The sequence below is a fragment of the Alligator sinensis genome, unplaced genomic scaffold (assembly GCF_000455745.1).
Source record: "Alligator sinensis unplaced genomic scaffold, ASM45574v1 scaffold312_1, whole genome shotgun sequence".
NCBI lineage: Eukaryota > Metazoa > Chordata > Crocodylia > Alligatoridae > Alligator > Alligator sinensis.
This window is the reverse complement of record NW_005842029.1, coordinates 1,708,462-1,730,414: the sequence shown is the minus strand read 5'-3', so window position 1 is coordinate 1,730,414 and position 21,953 is coordinate 1,708,462. Positions and strand designations below refer to the sequence as shown.

The 21,953-nt window shown below is 43.4% G+C and overlaps 1 protein-coding gene and 1 pseudogene across 6 annotated transcripts in view; one reads left to right on the top strand and one right to left on the bottom strand.

Moving 5' to 3' along the window:
* Positions 1-21,953, bottom strand: part of ARHGAP6 (Rho GTPase activating protein 6) — a 575,699-nt gene that overhangs the window by 100,315 nt on the left and 453,431 nt on the right. The gene's annotated exons all lie outside the window — the stretch shown is intronic.
* LOC112550076 lies at positions 2,301-2,609 on the top strand (annotated as a pseudogene).

Below are 21,953 nucleotides of genomic sequence, written 5' to 3'. Positions count from 1 at the left end.
ATTTCCTGCCCCTTGGGCAAGGGGCTGGACTCGATGATCTCGCAAGGTCCCTTCCAGCCCTAATGTTTATGAAATCTATGAAATAACTTCCATATGCATTTTTCTTCTTCTAATTGTTCATGGAATACATTTTCCTCAAATTATTTTTATAAATAAAAATTAAAGTGTCTCAGATATAGCTTAAATAAATGGAAACTATCTTTTTGGATCTAGAGGCAATACTGAAACCAGTGGGAGTAACGGTATGAACATACAATGTAAATGTAAAATAGTTACAATGTAAATTTGTTACAATATAATGTAAAATAGTTGATGAAACTAGAATGTGATCCTAGTCAGAGACTATGCATTGCATCAGTGACTTATGTGTGTTAGAAATTTTCAGAAACTCAATTCTTGTCTTGAAGAGCACATAGCACATTAGGAGCTACACTATTACCACTGATTTTATGTGGAAGGCATTCAAGACACCATGGTAATGGTCAACAGTTAAAAATCTCTGAGATATGTAGAACCCCAGCCCAGACTTCCAGTGCTCTGATAATCAGTATGAAGAAAGGTCCAAGCTGCATATAGTCCTATGTCAGGAAAGATTACAGTAAAAGATAATATTTCAGTTGTGCTCATAACCAGAGACCCGAGTGCTGCAGGTTGATTTAAAAGAAATAAAAATTACAGCTCTTAAAATGCCTTCAGTCAGTTCTAAACAAAAATTTGTAACTGCCTGCTGACAGATTATTGGGGGAAAATTTTTTTTTGTAAATCCTGATGACTAGAAATTACATTATTTTTTATACAAAATGAATGACAACAATCTTTAAAGTGAATCATGACTTTATCAGAAGAAGAAAATCAAGCATTCAGATCAGTTCAGTAAAACTGATCATTCTCTCCATGTTTTTCCAGGTTTGTGTTTTTCAGTCTGAGGGTGATGTGTAAAGTTCACCTGCTCTTTTGACAGTCCCACAGCAGAGGGCAGCTGGAGAGTGGAAACACCACTAACTTCCTAGCACATGCATAGTTTGCTGCTCTACAAATGAACAGGACAGCCTCAAAATTCTAGGTTTAGGGTATGGTCTGGGCCATCTCTACAGAATTCCTCTGACCCTAAAATGGCTCAGTGACTCTCCTTTCCCTTGGTTCCAGGAGGAGAACTCTGTTATTAAGGATAGCAAAACATCTATTATTGTTCTTAAATAGGGAGCTGTATAAAATATTTGTATTAACATACCTACCTGTTCCCTGCTGGGAAGATATGTATCTTACCAAATGTGTCCCACTTTTACCTAAGTACAAATTCTTTCAGAACAGAAGTAGAACTGGAATCAGATAGCCCCCTTGCCCTCTACCCCTCTTCAGCCTTCCACCCCTGCCCCTTACTGATGCTCCCTGTCAGACACTGTTCTCTCTTTTAGCACAATGTGGAAGTGAGCTGCATATGACAGTAAGGGCAGAAAAAGGAACAGAGGAGAACAGATTGAATTTTATTAGTAGATGTTAAGAGTCATGAATTAAAAAGACAAAAACTACACAAGGGAACAGGACATTGCTGCATATGACTCAGGCCCCAACCCTGACTGCTGCGAATTTCAGCATAAGTACTCCATAAACACACTTTTGAGCTGCATTATATATGTGTGTGTGTGTGTGTGTGTGTGTATATATATATATATATATATATATGTATGTATGTATACACACACACACACATACACACACACACACACACAAACTGTGCATGATATTAGTCCAGACCCAAAAGGCTTATGACTTATCATACAGTTCATTGGGCTGGGAACAGCAGAATCAATAGTATTTTAAGCCAAGGTGACCCCACAGCCAAGCACTGCTCAGTGTGTGTGTGTACTCCAGATACTCCATGAGCCTCCCCCCACCACTCCCCTCTTGCAACCTGAACTGAGTGGTTTTGTCACAAGTCCTAGGACCCTCCAAAAATGTATATGCCAATAAGGTCAAGTGTTGCCTTGTCTGTCTCCACCCCACAGGGAAAGGGGCCACACTAATCCCATGCAACAGGCTGAGAGAGGGGGTGACAGAGCCTCTCAGCTACACTATTTTGGTGATGCTTGCTAGACATTTAAGGGTTGAGAAGAAACAGGAACCAGTGGAAATGAGAAAGACAGACACTACTCAGCTGTGGGAGTGAAGAGGAAGTCAAATGTATTTGATGTAGTGGTTCAGCATGACTTAAAAAGAGTGGTGTTGAGGGGGACCGAGCACAATGGGCACCAGATGTTAGGTAGATGCGCTGTGGTAGTATATTCTTGTGCTAGATTATAATCAGAATCTTGGCCTTTTGGCTAAGATCAAGCATTTTTGGCACCAAAGGGAGGGTGTCAGGGCTGGCTCTGGTCCTCTTGGTGCCGGCCTGGTATTATAGTACTTCCAAGCCTGGTGCCAGTTCCCTGTGGAGGGAATATCCACCCATTTCTTTTCAAGTGCCAAAAATTAATAAATAAATAAATAAATAAATAAATAAAAGGGCTACCATCAGTATTTCTGGCACTAAGGGAGGGTGATGGAGTTTGCTTTGGCCTCTCCAAGTGCTGGTCTGGTATTGTAGTAACTCCAGGCCCAGTGCTCATTCTCTCCTGAGCAGCAACTGCCCATTTTTTTTAAGGACCACTCAAAAAAACCCCAACATTCCCATAACGGTATTTGCCCAATATGGGCCATGTGTTTTATAGGCTTGCTCAGCATGGGCTGCATTCAATCATTTTCAAAGTTGGTTTCCATGACTAAGCACATGCTGCTTTTAGGAGCAATTTAATGATAGCCAATGTATTTAATGGAGGGAGGGGGTTGCCAATATGCAAATATAAGACAAGAGGCTTATTTTCCCATGCTGACTGGGGAAAGAAGCCTTGTCTTATAGTTGAGTAAATGCAGTACATCATTAAGGAAAATCATACTGGATAGGATTTCTCTTGTATCTCATTTATGAAATAATTTGAGGGCAGTGGGATTCCCTGAAGTTATAAAGGTCAGCACACAAGAGATCAGGGATCCAAACCTGCATAACCACTAGCCTACTCTATAAAATCCAACATCTCAATTACCCCTGCCTCAGAAGAGAGGTTCCTAATACAATTAAAAGCACTTGGGTTTTATGGAATAACCAAAAAAATCCTTGTATGGAAACCTGGATCATCATATTTCCACATCTTTATTTGGAATTGCAGCATTATTACACCTACTAAAAGGTAGAAACATATCTGCTTAATGAGCTGTTCAACAGCAAAGTATTCTCCCTCTCTCTCACCATGACAGGAAAATTACCAGCCTGAGAAAAGCCATGCTTTGAAAGCTTGCAGTCCCACTCACAGAACATATTTTGTGTACCATCATCCACATGAATGTTGCCATGAACCTGTCAAAAAGGCCTCTCTACCCATTCTGTGTTTGTACAGTGTTGGGCCTTAGGAAGGCTTGGTCTAAGGCTGAAACTCATAGGCATTTACAAAAATATAAATAAAAAAGACAAATGCTGCTTTCTTGGCAATATATCTGAAGACCTTGCTGTTAGAAAATGGAATGAGAAAAAAAAAAGAAATGGAAAGAAAGATCTTTCATGTTAAAGTTTTAAGTCTCTTTCTAATCTCTGACAACATGAACTTTACAATGCTAAAAAATAGGTGCACAAAGTTCAAAAGTGCTAAGTGGGACAGGGAGACCCAGGAAGTATATCCAATAAACTTAAAATCCTAGAAACACTTAGTCCAACAGCCTGCTCAAAGAAGGACCATCCCTAACTAGATGATTCCAGCCAGGGCTTTGTCAAGCTGGGCCTTAAAACCCCGCAAGGATGGAGATTCCCTCACTTCTCTAGGTAACCTGTTCCAATGCTTTATTACCTTTTTAGTGAGAAAGTTTTTCCTAATATCCACCTAAACCACCCTTGCTGCAACTTGAGACTATTGTCCTTGTTCTATCATCTGCCACCACTGTGAACAGTCTAGCTCCATCCTCTTTGGAACCATCCTTCAGGTAGTTAAAGGCTGCTATCAAATCCCCCAGTCTTCTCTTCTCCAAACAAAATAAACCCAGTTTCCTCAGCCTCTCCTCAGAAGTCGTGTGCCCCAGCCCCCTCACTATTTTCTTTGCCCTCTGCTGGACTCTCTCTAACTTGTCCACGTACTTTCTGTAGTGGGGGGCCCAAACTAGACACACGACTCCAGATGTGGCCTCACCAGTGCTGCATAGAGAGGAATAATCACTTCCCTCGATTTGCTGGCAATGGTCCTACTAATGCACCCCAGTATACTGTTAGCCTTCTTGGCAACAGGGGCACACTGCTGACTCATATTCAGCTTATTGTCCATGGTAACCCCCAGGTTACACTGCTAGCTTTGGTAGATGGTATTGCTGCCCAGCTTTCAATTAGAGCTGCCTAATGACATGGGTCAGGCTTAGAAAGCTGTAGCTAAGCATCATGCTAACCTGATGAAGATAAATCCTGTTTCTTCCCTACTTTTGGCCAGAAAATGGAACTTTCTTCTCAAGGAAAATTTTGCATTTTTGTATTTTTTTTCTCTTAAATTAAGACAAAAAGTAAAAATATTTAAAAAGAAAATCATGAGAATGATTTCCCTAAAATGATTTCTCTTTTTGAGAGAAATCCAAATGGAATTTTTGTGTGTATTTGCCCGGCAGGCTCTTGTCAACTTCATACTAACAACAGTCTGTAAGGTAGAGAATGCAGGAGCTGAACATTTTGCCTCTCTCCCTGCCCAGGAGCCTGAGCAGCAGTCTCCACTGACTCTAAGTCTGGACAGCACCCTGTCTGTCTAACTCTCTGCCTTATTTTCTCCCTGCAGGCAGATATTAATCAGAGCCTGCAAGAAAGGCTCCTGTAGAATGCTTCCCAGGGCCATCATTTTTATTGTTGCAATACAAAAAAAATGTTCTTTGGGCAAAACTTATTTTTTTTCCTATAGGACAGATTAGAATAGATTGGCGGTGTTCAACTCTCCAGCCTGTGGGCCAGATCTGACCCACAGAGCTATATCATCTGGCTCACAGAGCTGCCCAAGGGTCCAGAAATTTGGTGGCAGGGAAGCAGTGACAGAAGTACTATAACTCCCCTGCTGCCACATTTCTGGACCTGTGGGGAGACCTGTAGAATGGATAATGTGGCTCTGTGCACCATATCGCACCAGCACATAGCTGGTTCCAGGCACACAGGGTCGGTCTGACACACGGCCAGATCTGAGCATGCAGCATTGCACCCACGGACCAACTCTGTGCCAACTGTGCACCACTTATCCAGTCCACAGGGCCAGAAAGTTGGAAACCACTAGAATAGTTCATTTTCCACCTGAAAATCACTGGGACAGAACTTGCAAGTCTGACAGCAGGCAGGTAGATCTGTGACTTATAATTAAACAAATAAATAACGACTACATGGAGAATCAGACTTGGTTCTTGGCTTTGCTTGTCTCAATGGGCGCATCTACACATGCCGATTTAAGGTGCATTAGCCATTTTTAAGGTGCATCAAGGGCGTGGATCTTCATGTGTGCACCCCTAATGTGCCTTAAAAATGACAATTTTAGGCTATTCACACCTCCATTTGATAGCTACACAAGCATATATCAAATTTAGGCATGAATAGCTAAAACACCTTAACACATGTGCAAACGCGCTAAGGCACATTAACGCTGTATATGTCAACTGACTTGGGACTAACTTTAGTCCCAAGTTGGTCCACATACCACGTTAATGTGCCTTAGCACATGCACATGTAGACGCGTGCCTAAATTGCCTTAATGCACATTAGGCAAAAATGCATTAAATTTAGGCACGTGTAAAAGTACATGTAGACACGTCCTATGTGTAGCTTCCATGTCTACCTGTGCTGGAATAAAACCTTACACATCAGACAAAGGCCTACAGAATCACAGCACAGCTGACTGGATACAAGACAAATAGGGCAGACTAGCACTGAAGAAAAGGTGGTTACAGGCATCAGCAATTACAATGCATGGGACATGCTAGTACAAATGCTGTTAACTTCTTTAACTCAACAAATACCTAAGTACAGTTTACTTAGATGCTTTCCATTTTTATAATATTCTAAAAAGCACATAACATGGTGAATGATTAAATACAATGACCAACTTGGAGCATGTGCAAAAATGCAAACACAGATAAGAATCATAGTAACTCTCAGTGTTTGGGAAAATAGGTAATGAAATACAATGCAGAGTAATGTAAACAAAAAATGGATCCAAAAATCCACTCCCTGCCAAAACAAATAAGAAGCAAAGAACACATAATTCTGGATTCCCATTTTTATTCAGAGCTTAACAGAAATATGCAGCAAGAAAAAATGGAGCAAGTCATGATAAAACCTCCGGAAACTAAACTACCTTTTGGTCCATTTTATGCTTCAAATCTCCAAATATTATCTTATACTTACACAGTAGCTATGATCAAAAAAACCTAACCTACTCAAGAGTCCAATCAAGCTTGCCTCAAGTTTCCTTTAATTCCACCCTTCTTAGAAGAAAGCCTTATAGCAAAGATGTCAAACATACAGCCCAGGAAACTGTTACATCCAGGCCATCGTAGTCCAGTGGAGATACTGGAAGTGCATGCTGTCAGCTCTACACTGCTGCATGCCCCTGGCACTGCAGACCAACCAGAGCTCCATGACAGGAAGCAGCATGAAGCTGGGAGTGTAAGGCTGCACGGTGCCGCATTCAGGTGGCAGCATGGAACTCTGGCCAGTTGGCAGTGCCATGCAGCATGCATGCAGCAATGTGGAACCAAGAGTGTGCTGCAGCATGGAGCCATGTTCAGACCACATGGAGCTTGGGGCACATATCAGCAAGAAGCCAAGGATGTGCAATGGCATGGATCAGTGGCACAGAGCCGGGGGTGTGCAGCTGTAGGGGTACATTCAGGAAGCAGTGAGGGGCCAGGGGACTGCCACCTATAGTCACACCCATGTCCATGTCCACCGATAGTCATGTCTGTGTCCACACTGAAGCACACCCCAAGATCCAGCTCTGGGCCATTGCCCAAACATGGCTCCATGCAGCTGCATGCCCCCAGCTCTGTGTCACTGCCCAGCCATGTTAAGTACAGACAGTTAAAAAGCTGGAAGCTGAATCAATTCAGTCTTCACATGTTAGTCTAAGCTACGTATATTGAACTGACAAGCAAGTGAACAGATATTCACTTTTGATTCCCGAAATTCAGCCACATGCCTGCAGTGGCCCAGGTGTTAGAGCATGCCTCCCTGCTCAACTGAAGCAGACAGCTTGGGTCAAAGCTAGCCCAACCCACTATCTGGAGTGGCCGGGGGGGCGCATTGGAGAGTTTTGCAGCAGAGCTGCAAAGCATCCTGGTACACTGGGGGACTGAATTAACTTGAATCTGGAGGGGACAGAAGTTCAATAAACAGATTTAACCTAATTCAGTTAATTTTGATACTACATCCATCCAGGTTTATCTTAAACCAGTTTCAAAGCAGTTTATGTGCATTGAACTTCAGTTGTGTTACAGATTTGAATCGGTTTCCGTGGTTTATGTGTAACTTCTGTCCCTTGCCTCTGAGTTCTATGCTGCTGCACGCCCCTAGCTCCAAGCTGCCCAAATGTGGCTCCATGAAGCCACTAGCTCCAGACCTGCACTGCTTTCCAAACATTGCCCCACAGAACCAGCCTGGGAGGAGCCTGTGCAAACCAGATCTAGCCCAGGGCACAGGGTGAATTTGACACTCCTACCCTATAGGATTCTATAGTCCTTATTTCCTGTAAGCAGATGTCAAACATCACACAGCTTGTGAAATTAGTTACCAAACGCCTGCAATTTCAGGGTTTTTTAATTTATGTGTTACTTGGACAGGTGCAGCTGCATGTAAAAGCAAGATACATCATACCCTTCTTTCCAAAAATTCTGGTGCATTTACTTAAATAATGCCAGCTTTTGATATTTATACTAGGCCATAGTTATTTTTCACAATGATTGAACAGATGACTAAAGTTTGGTCATCACTACTTAATCAAAATTAGAGATACCCTCATATCCACCTATAGTATGAAGAGAAATTTGCTCTAACACTTGAAGCTATTATAGAGGACACTGATTATTGCTAAAATAAACACTTATATTGATATACATGCTGGTCATATACCAGGTTGATACTGCAAGTCACAATGAGAGAAACAGTGTTTCCTTTTTAAGTCGGGCATTTTCAACTTGCTGAGACTGACAGATAAAAGTTTACTGTTGGTTTTCAAAACTTAAGAAAAATCTGTATGCCACCCTTCTCATATTAGTCTTTTATTTTCCCCATACATACTTAAGGCAGGCTAAAGGAACCCAAACATTAATTCTAATGGAATTAATTAGAATTAGTAGTACTACTAATTAGAATTAATTACTACTACTAATTCTAATGGAAAAAGATCTGATTAAAGAAAGGTACACAGTTGTAGTCAAAAACCATTTTCAAGAACTTGAAGATGAAGGAACTATGTCAAACTGGCAAATATTCAAAGAAGCACTAGTTGAAACAGCCAAGGAGGTTATTCCATTAGAAGTAAGGGAAAAGAAACAGAAATGGATGGCTGAAGAAATCCTTGAACTTATGGAAGAAAGATGAAAACCTAAAGTATAGAAGAGTATAAGAAACTGGACAAAGAATTTGATCAATGTGCAGTGAAGAAAAGGAAAAATGGCTTAATGAAAAATGTACAGAGATAGAAAAACAAAAGGACAAAGGTGTTACATCAATGTATAGGAATATCAAAGATATCACAGTCAAAGAAGGATGTCCTGCTAGGGGATTTATAAAAGCCAAGAATGGTGATGTAATTATGGAACAAGAACAAGTATTGAAAAAATGGACAGAGTATACTGAAGAACTAGTTATTCCATGGAAGTTGAGAAGAAAAGCCATCTATTAAGAAGAAAATGGACATTTTGAAAATTCTTACGTCAGAAGTACGAGCAGTTTTCAACCAAATGAAAACCAAAAAAGCTATAGGACCAGGTGAGACTGTAGCAGAACAAATAAAATGTTTGGAAGAGCTTAGTATAGAAAAGTTAACAACTGTTATTAATGAGATTTGTGAAAGTGGAGAAATACCTGAGGACCTTAGTAAATTGATCTTTATTGAACTCCACAAAAGACCTGAAGCCATTTAATAGGAACTCCATTGAACCATCAGTTTAATGAGCCATGCGACAAAGATCCTATTAAAGGTGCTGATGAGGACAGCTAGAAGTTGAATAAGACTCAAGATTCCAAAAGTTCAATGTGGTTTTGTTGAAGATTGAGGTACAAGACATGCTATCTTCATTGTACAAAATGCTTTTGGAGAGGGCAATAGAAATGAGGAGAGACCTCTTTTGTGTTTTATTGATTACACCAAAGCTTTTGATAGAGTCAAGCATGAGGAGTTAATGAAAATGCTGGAAGAACTGGATATTGGTAAAGACTTGAGAATTTTAACTAACCTCTATTGGAACCAAACTGCAGCAGGGAAGGTAGAAAATGAACTACATGATTTTATCCAAATTAAGAGAGGTGTGAGGGAAGGCTGTGTTTTTTCACTTGACTTGTTCAACTTGTACAGTGAGAAAATACTGAGGGAGGTTGAGGATTTACCAGGGCTGATCACAGGTGGACAGAATTTGAACAACTTATGTTATACTAATGACACAATCTTAATAGCCGATTCAGAAGAGAAGCTGCAAGGAATTTTAGATAAAATTGTTAGTGAAAGTGAGAAGAAGGGTCTATGTATCAACTGCAGAAAAACAGAATGCATGGTAATTACAAAGAAGATCATTCCTGTATGTGGCATCAAAGTGGAAAAGGAACAGATAAGGCAGGTAAATAAATAACTACTTGGGATGTTGGATAACATCAGATGGTAAATGTGATCAAGAAATAAAAGGAGAATTGGGATGGCAAAAGACGCATTCTAAAAATGAAAAAGATATTACAAAAGATATGACAAATAGTAAAATTTCTATGGGGATGAAAGTAAGAGCTTTGGATTGTTAGGTTATATCAGTCCTCATGTATGCATTAGAATGCTGGACAATACTGCCAAGTATGGGAAAGAGAATTGAAGCAGCTGAGATGTGGTTCTTAAGGTGCATCTTGAAGGTATGTTGGACAAGGCACACTTCAAATAAAGATATTTTGTTAAGAGAAGTCTGCAGGAGGAAGCTGTTGATTAACATCTTTTTGATGTTGGGAGTTGGAGTTTCTTGGACACATTATGAAGAAAGAGGAAATTGAAAGAATGGTCATAACTGGAAAGACTGAAGGAAGGAGAGATCATGGAAGACAGAGGTTGATTTATGTCAAGAATCTATCTAAACGGATGAATGTATCAACACTGAAAATTCTGCATGCCTGAAAGAGAAGAGATCTGTGGAAGAAGACCATGGTCACCAACGTCCTGTTTGGATATGGTATCTAAGAGACAAAAAGAGAGTATGGTACTACTACCGTAACATAAATGTCCTTTGGAATGCAATGCATATTGAAACACAAACACTACACAAATAAAACATTAAAGTTGTGGCACATGCCACAAAAAGCAAGAAAATTCACTGCTGAGGCTGACAATCTGAACTTAACCCAACCTGTTGTATCTGCTGACCTGACACAATCCAAATACTAAGCAACCTATACGACTTATATTTAAATGGCAATGTATCAATCTAATATTTAAGAGAAAGAACTATAACTTTAATATCTGATTCTGAAACCCAAAAGCGTGAAGAAGATCTAATCCAAAATACTTGCTGTTGTGGTATTTCCCCTGTAAAAAAACAAAAACAAAAAACTTCACAGCATTATAGAATATTGCACCAACAGCATAGATGAAAATGGGGTTAATTAGGAATAATGCACTTCTGAAGGTTTTTTCCTATTATTATAGCCTCCACTTGGGTTAATCAAGTCTTTTGACATTTTAGAAAGTTCACAAAAATGTTCTTAGGTGACTACTCTGTGTCCCAAAGTCTTTTGGCAAGAACAAATTTTAGGAACATGTTTCTAAAATGCATATAAAAATGTATATGGAAAATATTTACATGAGACTCTATGACCATATGCAGTCCATCTAATACATTGTTAGCTGATCAAAATCTTGTTCTATTCAAGCTCAAAAAACAATTCCAAGTTTTGACCAGAAAAACGTCAGGTCTCGGTGGCTGATGGGTATATTCCAGGGGGAGGGAACACGCAGCATGGGAACCAGAGCATGAATGCAAAGGCATTTTGCTTGGCATGTGCGCCTTGAGATGAATGGCAGGGCAGAGGCTGGGGCTGCACTGCCACAACAAAGATTGGGCTCCTCACAGCTCCCCTGCCATCTGCCCCTGGCACACCAACATCTTAAAAATCGAGACTGCAGGTGTTTTTGACACTGCCTACAAATGTTGCTGTCCCCTGATTTATTCAGTTCCCTCAGGCTCCTCTCTAGAACTGCTTTTCCCAACTTGAACTTCAGGATCCCTAATCATTTTCTAGCTGGTTACGTTCAGAGGCCTTTAAATTGGTTCCATTTATTCTCTGACCTGTGAGAGTTATGAGATTCGTGTTACATTTCTAAAGAGGGAAGCTTTGGGATGCCAGGAAACCCAGGTTTCCTGCTCTGCTACAGGCTGTTGCTCTGTTAATCGTGCTAGAATTGAAAGGGTCATAAGCCCCTGTACTTAGCTGCTATGGGAACAGGGAGGTTCAGGTTAGGGAACATTTTAGCTCTAGGATCAATAAGGCACTTTTAGCTGCAGACGCATTTCTTGGATTGCAGGATCTTCAGTCCTCTACCAACAGAGATACAGACACTTCAGTAGCTGATGTCCTGGATGATCAGAGATACTGATGCTTACCTTAACCTCCCAGGGACAAAAGTTTTTTATATAAAATGTACATGTTGAACAAGATGTTACTAAACTATGTTTACTTGGTTATCATACACTATATCTAAGGAGCGGTATTCCTGAACTGCAGCACTCCCATGACCAGCCACCAAACTGACTCCTTGGCTAAGTGCAGACATTCAGAGAGGCTAGGGAGAGGTTAGACAGGGCTAAAATTGCCACTCAATCTAAGGTACGTTGATATGGGTGTGGTTGCTGGGGCTGGAGGGGCAAGCAGAATCTGCAGGGGGATTGCAGGGGGCAAGCAGGATCCACAGGAATGATCCGGGGGATGGGAGTGCAGGTGATGTCTGCAGGGGAATGGGGGGGCAGGAGGTGGGGCAGGAGACAGGCAGGATCCATGGGAGGGATGGAGAGGGCAGGTGGGATCTGTGGTGTGGTAAGTGAAGCTGGCAGGGTCCGCAGGAGGTTGGTGAGGTCTGGGAGGTTTTGGTGGGATGGGGCGGATTGGTGGAGTCTGCAGAGGTGGGGACCAAGGGATGTTTTTAGCCCCCCAATGCACCCCAGTGAACCTACCTCGCATCTCTCCCACCCATCTCTTTCCTCAGCTCCTGATAGCAGCAAATGCTGATAAAACCAGTGGCACTGAGAGCAGCCTGCAGAATGGGGGATTTGGGGCTGGGGGCTGGCTGATCCATGGGGGGTAAGGGCAAGGGGCCAGTGAGCTAAAAATAGCTTGGTGCCAGGCGGACAGGTAGGAAAAGTGTGGCCCCAGGGCTGGGGCAAGCTTCTGGGCTTTCCCAGCCCTGAGGCTATGCAAGTAACTCTACTGAAGTACCATTAGAGGTCTAACCTAGATCAATTAAGTTTAGTGTACAATGATCCAGGTCTTTCTTAGACCAGGTTCCGCCATTTTTTGACAAATCTATGTGCAGAAAGTTCTGTACTGTTAAAGTTTTAGACTCATTTCTGAGACCGGGTCTACTCCTAAGGTCTGCACCCATGTGAACTACATCAGATTGGATAGCCATTTTTAAGTCTATCTAGCCTCCCCATAACCTCCCCAAATGTCTTCACTTAGCCATTGTCTTTCCTAAAACTCTGTTTTGCAGTGATAAAGACACTTAGGAAAATTAGTCCATTGTTATATTCAAAACACTGCCTCTCATGCTGATTGGTGTTGTTTCATTGTATCTCTGTCCTCTTACAGCCAGTTAGAAGGCAGGGTAGATATGCACCTTTATAGACCAGCTAAATAAGATATATGAGAGAGAGAAATCTCATTGAGAGAGAGAAATCTCTTGACCAATCTCATCTCCTTTTATGACCAGGTGACCTATCACCTGGAAAAGGGGGAAGAGATCGACGTTGTATATCTTGACTTTAAAAAAGCCTTCGATCTGGTATCCCATGGTCACCTCTTGACTCAACTGGCTAACTGCGGCCTCAACCTCACCACGATCCACTGGCTGGGGAACTGGCTCCACGGTAGGACCCAGAGGGTGGTGGTCAATGGGAGCCAATCCTCTTGGTGTGCTGTGACCAGTGGGGTCCCTCAAGGCTCTGTCCTAGGGCCTATACTATTTAACATCTTCATCAATGATGTGGATATTGGTGTCAGAAGCGGACTGGCCAAGTTTGCCGATGACACCAAACTCTGGGGTAAAGCATCCACACCTGAGGATGGGAGGGTGATCCAGGCAGCTCTTGACAGGCTCATGTAATGGGCGGACAAGAACCTGATGGTGTTCAACACCGAAAAATGCAAGGTTCTCCACCTTGGGAGGAAAAACCTGCAGCATGCTTATAGGCTTGGTAGTGCTACGCTGGTTAGCACTACAGATGAAAGGGACTTGGGGTTCATGGTTGACCACAAGATGAACATGAGCCTTCAGTGTGATGCTGCGGCTAGTAAAGCGAGCAAAACGCTGGCTTGCATGCAGAGATGCTTCTCAAGCAAATCCCAGGACGTCATTCTCCCATTGTACTCGGCCTTGGTGAGGCCACAGTTGGAGTACTGCGTCCAGTTTTGGGCTCCACAATTCAAAAAGAATGTGGAGAAGCTTGAGAGGGTGCAGAGGAAAGCCATGTGCACGATCAGAGGTCAGGAAAACAAACCTTATGATGAGAGGATGAGAGCCATGGGACTCTTCAGCCTGGAAAAGTGCAGGCTCAGGGGTGATCTGGTGGCCACCTATAAATTTATCAGGGGTGCTCATCAGGATTTGGGGGAACATCTGTTCACCAGAGCGCCCCAAGGGATGACAAGATCGAGCGGTCACAAACTCCGCCACGACCGATTCAGACTGGACATAAGAAAGAACTTCTTTACTGTCTGAGCCCCCAAGGTTAGGAATATACTGCCGCCGGAGGCGGTTCAAGCGCCCACTTTGAACACCTTCAAGACACATTTGGATGCTTATTTTGCTGGGATCCTATGATCCCTGCTGACTTTCTGCCCCTTGGGCAGGGGGCTGGACTTGATGATCCTCCAGGGTCCCTTCCAGCCCAAATGTCTACGAAATCTATGAAATTTATGAAAGAGAGAGAGAGAGACAGACAGATTACAAGCTTTCACGAACCCAAGTTCACTTCATTATACTTCAATTGTCAATGCTTTGGGACAGGAATCATCTCTTGGCAATTTGTTCATACTGAACATAATACAATGGGATCTTGAACCACGACTGTGTCTCTGAGATAGTACTGCAATTCACAGAACAGATAATCATCAGATCAAAAAAACCTTCTGCCTTATAACCAGATAATTGTCTTTAAACTCACTTTCAGTGCATAAGAATAAATAAGCTAATTGATTTATATGTTAATATAAACCTTCAGTTTTCCAGGACATTCAACTGTGTAACTATGAAAGTATAGTGTTACTTCATGTTCAGCTGCAGCTTTAAAACAACATCTAGCCTCTAAACATATATAAAAGAATGAACCTCATCTTTCATTTGAAGCCCTAATGTAATAATCATAGGCTGCCTCCATTTGTCAAAACAGATCATAAATACCACCAATAGTAGCTACTCCTCACTTAATGTTGTACTTACGTTCTTGAAAAATGCGACTAAGTGAAATGATGTTAAGTAAATCCAATTACATCACAATAGTTACCTACTAGCAGGGCACAGCCAAACAATGTTATAACCAAACATTGTGCGACTTTAAACAAGTATGATCTCTAATAGATCAGTGATGTAATAACAAAATAACATTAACTGGGACAAAGTTAAGTGAGGAGTACCTGTACAAACAGCCATTAGTTTCTGCGTACCTTGTATACCTAGTGCCTAGTATGGGTTTTTAATTCTCTCCTTAGTACCAAAACTGAGTTGAACTTGTTAAACGTGCCAAGAACTGTTAAGCATGGACAACAGCAATGCTAGTGCCTCTACACTTCCTTACTAACAGTTCAGCCTTTTCAGAAATGCACCATCTTTAACCAGCAAAAAAAGAGTTTGTTTTGCATGTCCACATTTTGGGTGGCCTTTCTGCTATGAATGTTGCATAGTCAACAATTAAGAACTCCACCTCACGTTGTGATTATTATTGTAATATGTCCCCTCTCCACCATCTTAATATCATTGCCATTAAACATTTATAGACCACTCCTGCTTTCAGACAGCTAACAATATGAAAGATTATGAAATTCTAAACTTTTAAATTAGAAGAAACAAAATATATTAACTTTGATATAAAACATTTTAACAAATATAAATTAACGTGTCATCACTCTGCACATGCAAATGTTCCCCACGCTGCTACCTTGCAGCATGGAGTGGGGAGAGAAGGGTTGACCCCAGGAGACCCTAGGGTCAAATAAAGCCCATGCCAAAAAACAAGTGGCAGCAGCACCTGCTGCCCAAAACTGGAGCCTGGCTGGCCGAAACTACACTTCGGCTGCCAACCAGGCTCCCACCTGTAGGAGTGCCGCAGCTGCAGCTCCCAGAGGCCCCCAGGATCCCAGGTAAGGCTGCTGGGGCCAGCACAGTTGCCCCAGCCTCCCCGGCCCCAACCAAAGTAACCTGCCATGCACCAGAGCATACATACCACAGGCATTCCCCAGAAACAAGCAGTGTGCTGCTGCTACTTTTCCCCAGGGAAACAAATATCTATGTTCACCTGGATGCGGCCAATGGGTCCTACCAGTTCTGAATCTGATCTGAACTGGTCCTTACAAACATTTCTCCATCTTGTCAGGGAGGGCAGAGTATCCTTCCTCGGATTTTTTTCTGCCAGTTTACTCTACAGATCTCATCTCCCTGGTACGATAGAAATTGTGCAATATATATTTGGGCAACCAAGGAGGGGGCATGGCCATGTGATCAGCCCAGCTCCTGACTTCCAGATCAAGGTGGGGGAGTAAAGCCCCCACTATGGGCTTCTCCCCCACCACCTGGCTCTGGATCTGGGCTGTGACTGGTGCAGGGTGGGGAAGCCTGCAATGGGGACTTTACTCCCTCCACCCAAACTGGAAGCCAGGTGCCCAGCTGATTCCTCCTCAGCAGGCAGGCCCATTAAGGAGGGAGCGGGGAAAACACACTCCCCTCCACCCCCTGCACCAAGCTCTGGACCCTCAGCTGGGCTGTGCCTGGTGCAGGTGGGAGGGGAAGATTTTATTCCCCTCACTCCCTCCTCAGAAGGCCTGCTGTCTAAGAAAGGGCATGGACAGGCTCCTGGCTTCCAGCTTGGGTGCGAGGGTGTAAACCCCCCCCCCCCCCGTGGGTCCAGGGGGGATCAGAGGGGGTGTTTTTCACCCCCATTCCCTCCTCATCCAGTGCACTGGCCAAGGAGGGGGTGTGGCTAGGAGATTTGCCTGGCTGCTGGTGGGGGCGGGTGGGGGGGGTGGGAAGGGAGAAATGTCCCGTTGGGAGCTTCCTCCTTCCCCCTTCTCCACTCACCAGGGAGACCCCAGCTGGCGGATCAATGTGGGGGTTTCCAGTATGTGGCTAGGGGACTTGCCCAGCTTCCTGCTCTGGGCACAGGGGAGAGAGGGAGAAATGCCCTGCTGGGGACTTCCCCCTCCCCCCTTCCTCCATGCTGGGGAGACTCTGGCTGGTCATCCAGTGCCAGTGGGGGGTTCCCCCCATACCCACTCCTCAGCCAGCTGGAGGCTGAGAAGAGAGAGTGGCTGGGGGAACTGCTGGGCTCTGGCCTCTCTGCAGTGATTGTCAGGCTGGGAGGCCTGGTCTAGTGGCCCCCTGCTGCTGGTATGGGGGTCTGGCTGCCTTTCTGGTTTGAAATGTGAACATCAGACTTGCTTAACAGTTCAATCAAGGCAGTTTAGAGAAACCTGTTATCAGCCTTGGGTTTTTTGACTGTTAGTACCTAGCCACTGTGTTTACCAAGAAGCTCCTACTTCTGCAGTCTGTTGGGAAAGCAGGAGACAGATTTCCTAGAGACAGAATCAAAGAATTAAAGAGCCCTATGAGTTCATAACTTCTTAAATCTAAGAGTCAACAACTTTCCTGTATTTATAAAACCTTCCTCTTTACAATGTTGGAAGGAACACAGTAGGTGATCATGGAAAGTACTCTGTGCATTTTATTTTGCTGGAAATACAGAGAGAGTTTCTTTTGCATCCCAAGATGCCTATTTCATTTTGAAGGAAGGAATTTCAAAACTAACTGCAGTCAGCTGGATTGTTATCACAGTAATAACACAAAATGTTTACTTCACTACTAGGTTTGCCTGTGTGATTATGGCATGTGGCCACAATACCAGTGAGAAATATAACTGACACATTTTTGGGCAGCCAAGAGATGTATTCATAGATTCTGTTCACACAATTCTGTGAAAACATCAACTACTTTTTACGTCACAATATTGTTTGTAGACTATATACTGAACAGTGCTCATCTATGATGTCAGATGTTTACTTTAGGGAAGAAAACAATGGTACACAGGAGAGTGTATGAGAATAAAATATTTTTGATAAAGGGTGATTTGAGTATGGCCATTTTTTCACAAAGTGCCAAGTCCAATGTCACTGAAGTTAAGGACTCCCAGTGACTGTATCAGCACTGGATCAGGCCCAGAGCTGCCATTTCACTCTTTCTCACTGAGGATACTGGGCAGATTTGTGCTCAGCTCTAATGGTTATACAAATGCATGGGGAGAGGGTACAAGGAGTCTTTCCAAATTGAAAGAAGGATCAAACTGTACTTGCTCTTGGGTACCCCTGAGCTCAAAGGTGATGCAAGGACAGCAAAGGTAGGCAGAACTAGTTTTGCAAAGAGGGAAACTCATAATCCTCAATAATAGGAAAGTGCAAAAGACAGGGCAGGGTGGTACCTTGTAGCCTGCCTAATTCAGAGGCATAAGCTTTGGTAAGCAAGACCTTACTTATGAATGGATCTGCAGGAAGCAGGGCTTCTAAAAAGAAACCAGTAACTTAACTACTGTACATAGGATAGGGAAGGAGGGAGGAAAGGAGAGTTCTGCAGGTCCACCTGTAGCATCCGACAACGTTGTTGCTTACAAATGTTTATGCCTCTCTAAATGAGTTAGTCCTTTCCTCCCCGCTTCCCTATCCTTTTCATTTAAATTATTCTTTTTATTTAGAACCCCTGCTCTCTACAGGTCTGTTCATAGCATGTGATGCAGTAAGCTGTTGTTTATAAAAGCTGATGCCTCTGAATTAGATAGACCATATATAAGGTAATACCCTGCCCTGCCTTGTGCCTGACTTCAGGCTAACACAGCTAACCACACTTCTCTGCTAAAGGAAAGAGCAAAGTTGGGATAAAGAGCCACAGCTTTATCTTAGTAAGCAGTGGTATCAGAGCTGGTTGGGCCCAGAGGCTAGCTGGCATTACACCATCTTAACGGTGGCATGGTAACTGTTCTTTCTGGTTAGGTGCACGTGTTCCAAAAGCCTGAAGTGGAATTGATGTAACCTATGTGGTTTTCTGTAAGCAGCGTAGGATAGATTGGAAGGAAATAGAACAGACGTTCAACGTTTGGTGGAGGTGGTGTGCAGGTTACCTGCGATGGCCAAGACTAGCATGGATGCTCCTGTACACCTCCCACTGTGCCCCATGGTCTCCCTGGGCTGCTGGAGAATGCTGAGTGGAGCCGAGTGGCTGGACCATGCCTGATTGGCAGGAGCAAGCCCTTCCCCAACCCCTGTCATGGTGGACCTTCCCCCATGCCCAGCCCTAGGCTTCCAGGAGAGCCCCACAGTGGGTCACCCAGGCAAGCCAACAGCCTGGCCAACACTTTGCACAAGTAAGGATCAGGCCCCCCAGAGCTCTGATGAACAGCAGTCGGCAGCAGCAGGTGCCCAGTGCAATTGTAGGAATTGCAATTGCAGGAACCGCACTGGGCATCACCTGCCATTCTCCAGAGCTCTGAAGGGCCTGATCCTTTCTTCTGTGGAGCATCCTCCTGCCCTCCCCCGGCCTAGGGACATTGTATAAAAATAGAAAAATACTGAGCTACAGATGCTCCCTTCCATGCCCCAAGCTTGTGGTTGACAGTTGGCAGCAGGCACGGGGTGGGGCTGGGGATAGAGGTCTTGCTGACTCAGCTCGGTGAGAGCTCAGGGGAGGTGCCCACTGGGTGTGCAGTTGGAGCAGCCAAGCATTGCTAAGTTACAGCACATCTCCCTGCAAGGAGGGGCTAGGGGGAGCTGCAAAGGAGCCTGGGATGCTGGCAGACAGCAACCTAACTCGATTCGACAGGGGATCTGGTACAGAAGTTCAATGCACCGGACTAACTTAATTCATACATGTTTGAGTGTACATTGATCTGGGACTACTGGGTTCTACCAGGTTTAGTCCAGTTTGTGCCCCAAACTTCTGTACAGTTACAGGTTTGGTTCAATTTCCAATGACTTAATCCAGATTATGTATAATGTCTGTACCTAGCCACAGAGTTCAAGCAGCGGCTGTGTCTGCTTCAGGTGCAGTGCAACCGGGAGCTCTCAGTAGGACTTTCTCGAACACACCTTAAAGGCACAATGGAGCCCCCTCAGTTTCACAGAATGTAAATACGGGCATTGTTTCTTCTCTTAAAAACTGTGTGTTTTAAAGCAGAGCCAGGAGATAATTAAATAGAAATTTCAGGCCAGTTCATTTGATCAAACAAAATTAAACCCAGTTAGTATCCAACTTGGTCCTTATCCTAGAAACAGAGACATTTACTATTAGCTTTTGTTTACAGGCCTTGGGCCAGGTTGCAATTCATGTTCCAATGCTCACAAGCCATATCTGAATGAATTCTTTATGTGATTTTCATGTTTCAGTAAAGTTCAGATCAATCACATTCTCATTTTTGAATACTGGGACTACATACAGTTCCCTCCCCCACCCATTTCTTTTGGAAGCATCTCCTTAATTCTCCAGGACTTTTCATAAAATGTTTCAGGACATTAATTAAATTATTCCCCAAATGCCTAAGATTGCCTACCATGTGCTATTTGTACATATTATTCAGTTTTTCCAGTGATCCTCTTAGCTGGGCTTATTTTTTCAGCAGCTGTATTTATACAGCTTCATTACTTCCTAATTATCCATACATTTTTCCTTTATTTATCTTTTTGAAGACCAATTACAAAAAATAATTCAAAGCTCAGCCATCTGTGCTCACACATCGCATTGTACAAAACTAGGTTTTTTTGCTTTGTGTTTTTTTTTAGAATTCCTTTCTTTTCTAATTCGTAAATTAATAGAAAGAAAGAAAGGCCATTATCATCATGTGCTATTTCTAATGCTCTACAGAGGGAGCTCTATTGTGCCAAAAGCTGTACCAGGCACATAAGCTGCCATAGTATTTGCTCCTAACATAGCATACTCCTGTATGTCTACTGTCTTGATATTTTTTTTTAAATGGTCTTTATATTTTCCTTATATCATTTGAGTATTAATTCATTAGTTCACTCTCTTAATGGCTTGATGCTCTATTCTCTCTTTTCTCTCCAAGCTTTAATCATCTCTGTGTGCTCTTTTTAATTTCCATGAGAACAGTTTTTTTCTTTTTTTGTTTAAAAAAAACAGCTTCCCATCTTTGACCAATGGTTTGCTGGCTGCTTCTTGGTTTGTGTATTTTCCTTTGCAGACAGACTGTAGATTGTTATACACAAATGAAAGTGACTAATAGGCTGTTCAAGATTTCTTTCACATTCATGAACTCTAAAATGTTGGGCTGGGGTGAGGATTTGGGTATTTTGGGGTTTTTTTTTCTTAACCTTATCTCCCCCTTCCTCATTGTTTTCTTACTCTCTCATCCTATAAACTCTCCTCAGCTATAATCAGGCCAAAAGCGCCCTCCATTCTTCTCACCCAAGGGTGGATCCATGAAGCACCAACTCAGGGTAAACACATGAGCATATGTTTAAAATGTAGTTCTCTTTATCCAAGCACCGATGCACACACTTCACTTTTGGTAGATGCTTAGGCATGTTGCTGAACAAGAAGGAGCTAATGCAGCTTTTGCCTGGTGGGCACAACAAACCATCTGGCCATGTGGAAGGGGACAGGGGGCAAGCTGGTCCCAATGCAGCCCCACAGAATAAAGAAGTTTGACCTGGCCCCACGGAGAGGGAAGGGACATGGGCCCACCCCTGTGGGGGAGGAAGATGAGGCATGGCCAGGTCCCAAATCAACTCTTCAGGGAGGGAAGGGGGCAGGGCCCAGCCCCATGCGGGGAGGAAAGAGACATGCCCAGATCCCAACCCAGCTCTGCAGGGAAGGAATTGAGTGTGGCCTGGCCCAGAAGCAGAAGGGGTTGGCGAAAGGGTGGCAGCCCACCCTGACCTGGCCCTAACAGGGTGTGTGAGGCTTGGGGTTTGGGAATTTGGCAGGGGGAAGTGTGTGCTTGTATTAATAGCCATCGCTTCCTGCTGCTGCCAAACTTCCTAGCCCATGGGAAGCTCCACGGGTTAGATGCAATGACTCTGCAGGCTGTATTTGCCTCACAGGCCAGAGGTTGAGCATCCCTGATAGTCAAGGGAGGACCAAGGTGAACCCTTGTCCTTTCCTGAAACAGGCATCTTCCAAGCATAATCTATAACCAGACAAGGAAGGTCAGGAAAGGCAAACCTGGACTTGAACAGCATTTTA